We start from the raw sequence: 9,006 nt of genomic DNA, 5'->3' as shown, positions 1-9,006 counted from the left end.
GTCCAAATTGGATATTGATCAGAGCACATAATTAAATGGCAAAATATTTTAGTTGGTTCATATTAAATAAGGCCAACGAAAGCTGTTGCCTAGTTGGAGCTGAAATTAAATATGAAAAATTACATAAGTATCATAAAATTTGATATATTTATACATAATAATTTGGTGCTAATTTATGCATGAAAAAGAGAAAGTTTATTTCTAAAAATAAATTATAGAATTTATGTAATAATAAAATACAAAGGTTTTATTTGAGACATTTATTTATTATTTGTTTTTTTTTCAATTCTTGTTTCTATATTTATATTTTATAAACTTTAAAATTTATCCATATTATTACTTGTTTGATGAAAAAATAAAGTATATATAAATTTATTTTTTTCTTAATATTTAATTTCAACAAATTACTTAAATAAACTAAATTAAACATTTTATTTTTTTTTTAAAGTTAAGTTCTTAAATAACTATTTTTTAAACTTTTGCCTTCACGAGAAAAGAGGTACCTTACATGTATAAATGACGTGGCATAACCGCCATGTTGATCGGGATTTTGACGATTTTACATTTTTTTTTATTAAACGTTTAAATAAGTTTTTTATTTTAATTTTTGCCTAATAATAATAATAACAGAAATAATAAAATAATAATAATAATAATAATAGGAATAATAATAAAAAATTTTATATTAATATCAATTTCAAATAAAAAACATAAACTAAAAATAAAAATTAAACTTACAAATAATAATAAAAAATAAACCGAAAATAAAGAAAATTAAAAATAATAAAATAAATTATTAAGATTATTATTTAAAAAAATATAAACTGAAAATAATAATAAAACTTAATAATAATAAATTTATAGTATTTCTATTATTGGTGAAATGCCGAAAATTGAAATTAAATTTAAAAATAATAAATTTATAGTATTATTATTATTATTATTAGAAGAGTTTGCATCAAAACCGCCAGCACAAATTTTAAAGGGATCGAACGGATGAAAATGACGATCGGAAAGTCAAAGTTCTGAATCAAAGAGTACAATCTGAATAGAACCATCTGACGACTGATCACTTGGTTGAGTCAACCGACACACGAAGTCGACGGATCTAGTCAATGGACCTTGCTTACGATCTCAACTGGATGAATTTCTCGTTGGGTCAGCCAGTCAAAATTAATCGACTAACCATTTTCCCTTGATGGGGAGCGACCTTCATGCGCCTTGGTTGACCAAACTCAACACATCTACTAATTCATAGACGTTGCACTCTACTTAAAATGTAACTTGAATATGATATTAAATTAGCACATTAATTGTATTTAGGGAGTTGGCATAATTGTTCCCTCCTTTTCAAAATTGTATTAGAAGACCCCTATAAATGGGAGGTCAAAAGATGAATAAAAGTGTTTACCTCGAATTCTCTACTCCTACCCTCTCTCCCTCTCCTTCTCTCGGCTCCAACTCTCTAGGAGTGTACTTTTAAAAGACAATTTAAGATTCAAAATCCTAAAAGGCGGTGCGGTAAATATGAACATGCCCAAATGAGAAGCAGAGCAAATTACGAAGGAGAAACCTCACAGAGAGACATAACACCCATGAAATTCAAAAGAGAGACAGTGCATCGAGACTTTCAGGAAGAGGTTCAGACATTGCAAGTGCGGATGATGGACCAGTTTGAGCCCCTCTGGGTGGCCATAACTCAAAAGAGTGTTCAAATGCTACTTCTAGAGTGAGATTCTCGAGAAACTCGCTCCAAAAGAATCCTCTTGAGAACCCACAAGCGCCCAACAGTAGGCTTGCAACCGACCGACCGAAGGGCAAGGAGACTCTTGCACGCTGACAGTGTGAGATTGATCCCAAAAAATATAGTTGTGTAAAATTTATATAAGTTTGACTCCACTATGTAACGGCGCCAATAGCTTGATGCAATATTTATGATTAAGAAATTTAAGCAATTAATATTGGGATTCAACTTAAGTATACGTATCGTTATCAAGTAATAAAGGACTTTCTATTTAAGCCCCGATGATAGAAATGGTTTTAATATGTATTGTGACAAATAGGAGCAGCTTTAATCTTCTACTCTGATACAGTGTTGTAGAAAATCATTGGCTAATCCCAGGTTTAGTCCCTAAATCTGTGGTTAGGCTAGGAGGATACTGGCTCCCACTCCAGAGCTCCCACTTCCCTTCACCTGAATGCTAACTCTCGCTTTATTTTTTAAACACTAAGTCCAAATTGGAGATTTTAGTCTGTCACCCTAAAATCTCCAATTCTACACTCAATAATTTATATTTTCATATTTATTTGCACTTAATTCCATGAACAAAATACTCCTTCATGGAATCAAATGTGATCCTCACTCTATTGTAAAACGAAATACTCCTTCATGGAATCAAATGTGATCCTCATTCTATCGTAGAACTCATACTCCATTTTCTCGGATCATATGTTTCACAACACATTTTAACAATTCAATTGGAATTCAATTGCAATTGGACAGATCAAAAAGTAAATTAAGTTTGGAGTTGAAAAATCATCACTATTTATTTTATATTTTAGTATTAGCAAATTCATATTATCTCTTCATTTCACCATATCTCAGGGACGGGAGAAAGATAACGGAAACTACTCAGACTTCTTGAGAAAGATACAACAAAACCCAAACTTCATATTTTAATAAAAGTTCATACAACACTAATAAATAAAAAACACTTATGTGAAACTCTTTCTGAAAGAAAATCCATTGTAGCCTCTCCTAGAAAATGTAGGAAGAAGAAATCTCTCACTTTTCTCCTTCTTCAACACTCTCAGAGAAGAATTCACACTTAATATCACCACAAAAACTCTAAACTCTTAAAGAAAGATCACTAATAGACTCTTGAATGGTGGTGGAATGAAGATGGAAAAAGTGTATGGAGGCGAGGTGTGGCGAAAAAGAGCAAGGAGGAATGAGGAGGAGCCCCTTTTCTGATTAATTTCAGCTTCAAATAGAGCCTAGAGTCGATTCTCCAATAGGTGCATCCAAAAACTCTTCAAAAAGCGTCCAAATTTTTTGAATCTTCTAGAAACAAGGTCTCATCCGACATTGGCGCCGTCGGCGCCCATTCTGGCACCAACGGCGCCAGTGGTACATAATTTAAATCGCTGCTCTCTGTCAAACAACGTCGTCAGCGTTGAGTAAAATTCACCATTTGTTCTGTAAGCCTGCACCGTCGGCGCTGCTCCTAGCGCCGTCGACGCTGAGTATTTCTTTAAAAATATCATTTTGATTCCAAATTTCATCCTTTTTGCTTTCTTTTTGCTTCAAGTCTTAAAAATAAACAACCTGCAAGAAAACATAAAAATATCTTTCATTAAAGTGCAATATCACCAAAAATGAGTATAAAATATGTGTCTAAAAATGCATATATTATTTGTGTATCAAAATCCCCCAAACTCACATGTTACCTGTCCTTAAGTAACTCCTCTACTAAATAAAAATATGACTTATGGTAAAGAATTTAACTTTTAGATTTTCATATTTTAGTCTACAAAACATAACAACATAACTAAATAAAAATTCAAAATAACTCTAATTAATACTAAAGGTATATGAATATTCAACAATCAAGTCCAAGATTTCTAATTCTCTATTATTTTCAAGAAAAAATTCAAATTATAATATTAAAGTCACTTAGAGTATCTATATGAAAATTTACTTCATAGAACTTTACTAGTAAATAAGCTAATACTTAAATAAAAGTTTAGAAAATGTATTCAAGTCTTCTTCCTTAAGTTGATTCAAGTGAAGCAAATTTTTAATTAGGCATCTCCTCAAGCTTCTCCCCATATCTCTACTTTTTTTTCCTCACTTTTTTTTTCTTTTCAAGATCATTTTCAATCCTTTTTCTTTTCTTTTCTTTTTCTTTGTGGGGATTACTATATCTGGATAACCTTTAATGATTTTGAACTTCACTATCCTCCGCTTAAATTTAAAAACTTTTCACATTCCTTCACTTAACAAATTTATATTAGCTTAAAGATTTCATAAAATTTAATTCTTTTCTTTTTACATGAATATCTAAGATTTTAAATACTTCGAAAATACAAATTTCTTTACTTAAAATAGAAAAACACAGTCTTATCCTCTCATACCAAATATCTTAATATCTAAAATTAACCTTAACTATTAAAATTTTACTTAAATTTATTATATATTTAGAAATATAAATATAATTATCTAAAATTAACCTCTAATACCAAATTTCATGTTAAATTTAAAAATTTTGAAAATATAGCTAAGTGAGGACAAATAAAATCAATTTTCTTTCTTTAAAAAGAAATTTTTCTTTCCCCCCAAACTTGAATTTTTTAAAAGATTTGGCATGAAGAATTGAAAAAAATAGAGGGTGAAAGAAAACATTATATACATAAGGAAAAGACTTACCTGTTGAAGCTTCTAATTTTAAAACTTAATTCTGAAATATTGAAGGTGCTAATATGAAATGCTACAAGAGTAAAACATTAAATTGCACATAATACATATAAAATCTATTGAGAAAGAGTTAATTACAATACATTTAACAAAATACATACTACTAACAACAGAACTAAACTGAATTTCAAATAACAAATAGTTTTACAATCTATACTTCACAACACAACAAAACAAAGTCTCACAATCTAACAATAAATAGTCTCAACAATAAATAGTCTGAAAAGCATATACTATTACTAATAAATTCTTTTCAGTTGTTGTATAATTAATTTGAGTTTCATTAAGAGTTTTACTAGCATAGTAAATAACTTTAAAAATTTTATCATATCTTTGTCCTAAAATAGCTCCAAAAGCATAATTACTTGCATCGCACATAAGTTCAAAAGGTTTTTCCCAATTTGGTGAAACGATAATTGGTGCAGTGATTAATTTTTCTTTTAATAATTTAAAAGCTTTAGGCATTCCTCATCAAAATTGAAAATTGCATCTTTCTTCAGTAAATGACATAAAGGCTTAGCAATCTTTGAAATGTCTTTAATATATCGCATGTAGAATCCATCATGTTCTAAAAATCTTCTAAATTTCCTTACATTTGTTGGATAAGATAAATTAGTGATCATTTGAATTTTAGCTGGATCTACTTCCATACCATTTCCTGATATTTGATGTCCTAATACAATTCCTCCTGCTACCATAAATTGACATTTTTCCCAATTAAGGACTAAATTTGTTTCTTCACAGTGCTTAAGAACTTTAGATAATGTTCTAAACATGAGTCAAATGAAGTTCCAAACACTGAAATGTCATCCATAAAGACTTTAATCCCTTTTTCAATTAAATCACAAAAAATTGTCACCATACATCTTTGAAATGTAGCAGGGGCATTACATAAACCAAAGGGCATTCTTCTAAAAACAAAAGTACCATAAGGACAGGTAAATGTTGTTTTCTCTTAATTTTCAGGAGATATTTGAATTTGGTGATAACCAGTATATCCATCGAGAAAACAAAAGTATTAATGCCCAGCTAGTTTATCCAGCATTTGATCTAGAAAGGGTAATGGAAAATAATCTTTCCTAGTGACAAGTTTTAATTTTCTATAATTAATGCATATACGCCACCCTGTAACTTGTCTAGTAGGTATTAACTCATTATGTTTTTTTACAATTATAGTTACTCCTCATTTCTTAGGAAAACAATGAATTGGACTAACCCATGCACTATCTGAAATAGGGTAGATAATTCCAACATCCAACCAGTTTAAAATTTTTTTCTAAATAACTTCTTTCTTAACAGGATTCAATCTCCTTTACGGATTAGCCCTAGGTTTGTAGTTGTCTTCTATATGAATTCTATGCATACCAATTGAAGGACTGATTCCTTTAATATCAGTAATTGTCCATCTAAAGGCTTTCTTAAAATTTTTTAGAATTTTCATCAACCTTTCTTCATCTTCCATCGTTAATTTTGTTGAGGAAATTATAACATTAATTTTGAGGAAATTATAACAGATAAAGTAGAGGAATCTTCTAAAAAGGCATATTTTAAATGATCAGGAAGTAACTTTAACTTAAGTTTTGAAGGTTTCTCAAAAGATGGACAAAATGATTTATCTTTGTTTATCATGTTCAGAATTTCAAAACTTTCTCGAACATTGTTTGAATCTTCCTTAAAAAGATCTTCACATTGATCTAATTCCTCTTCTTGCTCGTGTTCCAAATCTTTTTCTTCAGATTTTTCTTCATAAGTAGTCTTCAAAATAACATTCACTTAGATATCTTATAACATTCATTCTAAAATATTCATCATCTTTACCTTTTGCAGGGTATTTCATTGATCTTGAAATATTAAAAGTAACAGTTTGATCATTGACAAGCATTGTTAATTCTTTTTTTTGCACATCTATCATTGCCCTTCCTGTGGCTAGGAAAGGTCTCCCCAAAATGATAGGTATCTCTTTATATTCCTCCATATCTTGTACAATAAAATCAACCGGGAAATTTAAATTGAGCCACTTTCACTAGGACATCTTCTATAACTCATTTAGGGTATGTTATAGAATGATATGCTAACTGCAGAGTTACAGTAGTAGGGGTTATTTCTCCAAATCTCAATCTTTTAAATATTTATAATGTCATAAGGTTAATGCTTGCACCTAAATCACATAAAACCTTCTCATAAAATCTGTCTCCTATTGCACATGGAATTGTAAAGCTACCAGGATCTTTAAGCTTTCAGGAAGCTTCTTCTGAATTATCGCTTTGCACTCCTCACTAAGTGCAACAGTTTCATTATCTTTAAACTTCATTTTTCTGTTGAAAATATCCTTCATAAACTTTACATAGCTCGATATTTGTTCTAAGTCTTCAGTAAATGAAATATTAATTGTAAGCTTCTTAAATATTTCTAGAAATTTTGAAAATTTCTTATCCAACTTCTGTTGACAAAGTCTCTGAGGAAACGGAGGTGGTGGTTTTTCCAAATCAAATTTCAGTAGAGAAATAGGTCTCTTAGAATCTTTTGGAGCGTCCACTTTTGATTTCTTCAATTTCTTCTCTCTCTACTTCAATTTCTTTTTGAACCCGACCTTCCAACTCTCTTCCGCTTCTAAGTTGAATGACTTTTACTTGCTCTTTATTCTGGTCTTTTGAATTTAATTCAGTATTACTAGGAAGTGATCCTTGGGATCGATTACTTAATGAATTTGCTATTTGCCCAAGTTGATTCTCGATATTTTTAATTGTAGCTCCTTGACTTTGTAATTGATTTTCCATTTGTAATACCACTTCTCTTATAGACAACTTCTTCTCTTTCAACTGTGTATTACTATTGAAACCTTGAGAATAAGTAGATTTATAATTATTATTCCCTTGGTTGTTCCAGTTTCCCAATTGGTTTTCCTTGGTTGTTCCCTCATTGCTGATTATTACCACCCAAATTATTATTCCAGTTAAAGTTGGGATGGTTCTTCCAACCTGGGTTATATAAATTGGAATACGGGTTATTTTTCTTATTATTTATGGTATTCAAAATTTCTAATGATGCTTGAGAATCTACCATTTAGCCTAATGAATTCTCTTTAATCATGAAAATTGGTTGAGAAAAATTCATTTCAAATTGGTCTAACTTTCTTGAAATTGCTGTAACTTGATTTGCGAACATGGTAAATGCATCAGATTCATGAATGCTGGCTACTTTCTTAGGATTCACCATCTCAGAAGGCCATTGAAAATTATTGGTAGCCATTTATTCAATTAAAGCATAAGCATCATGAAATGATTTTGGCATCAATGAACCACTAGTAGCGACATCAATAATTGATCTAAGAGTTCCAACTAATCCATTATAAAAAAGTTTACATTATTAACCAATCTGGTATAGCATGGTGTGGGCACTTTCTTAAGAGTTCTTTTTCTTAAGCACTTTCTTAAGAGTTCTTTAAATCTTTCCAATGCTTCATAAATAGATTCCCCTTCAAACTGATTAAAAGATGTAATATCATTTCTAAGCTTCGTAGTTTTTTATGGTGGAATATTTAGCAAGGAATTTTTGTGCTAAATAACCCCAAGTTCTGATAGTTCCAGGTGCTAACGAATTCAACCACATTTTATCTTTATCTCTCAGTGAGAAAGAAAATAACCTGTCTTATGAAATCATCTGATACACCATCGTATTTAAATGTAGAGCACAATTCTAGAAAATTGACAAGATGTAAATTTGGATCTTCAGTTGGTGATCCCCCAAACTAATTATTTGATATCATTTGGATAATAGCTGGTTTAAGCTCAAATGAATTAGCCACTGCAGTAGGTTTTTTTGAATACTATAATGAAGTTCATCTATAGTAGGGTTGGCATAATCTCTTAAAGGTCTAAACTCTTGATGAATTTTAGCATTTTGATTATTTCAGTTTGCCATTTCTATAATTTTTTTGGATTTTCAAGATTTTTATTTTTTTTATTTTTCTGATTTTTCTTATAGTTCTTTCTAATTCAGAATTATAGGACACCAGTCCTTTAGAACTTGAACTATGCATACACTAACATTAAAATTCAAAACACACAGAAAATAAGATACAATATTTAAAGTTTAAATACAACTTTCTAAAAATAGAAATTTTGCTTTCGATTCCCCAACAACGGCGCCAAAAACATGATTCCTAGATACTGCTAATATGTAAAGTACAACAATAATTTGGATTATATTTCACTTATATTTTCTTACTTTACAACAAAACCAAAAACTTGATCCTGAAAAAAAATAAGAATTTAAATTTTAATTTATATATATTGGGATACTATGCAAGTCTACGTATCATTATCAAGTAATATAGGACTTTTTGATTAAGACCTGAATATCAAACCCACAGGAAATTTATACAATATGCACTTTTAGAAAACTTTCTATTTTTATAAAGACAAATACTTAAATTGAATATATTTTGCAGTAATAAAAATTTAAATATTTTTGATATTTTTGATATTTTGGCAAATCAGTAACAACTTAAAAAGATAACTAGAGTTTTG

The 9,006-nt window shown here is 29.7% G+C and overlaps 1 protein-coding gene across 1 annotated transcript in view; it reads left to right on the top strand.

Annotated features, from left to right (window-relative positions):
- LOC110019405 (SKP1-like protein 1A) overlaps positions 1 to 9,006 on the top strand; it is a 17,301-nt gene that overhangs the window by 5,399 nt on the left and 2,896 nt on the right. The gene's annotated exons all lie outside the window — the stretch shown is intronic.

The sequence above is a fragment of the Phalaenopsis equestris genome, unplaced genomic scaffold (genome assembly GCF_001263595.1).
Source record: "Phalaenopsis equestris unplaced genomic scaffold, ASM126359v1 Scaffold000055, whole genome shotgun sequence".
Lineage (NCBI taxonomy): Eukaryota > Viridiplantae > Streptophyta > Magnoliopsida > Asparagales > Orchidaceae > Phalaenopsis > Phalaenopsis equestris.
This window is presented reverse-complemented; position numbering and strand designations above follow the sequence as displayed.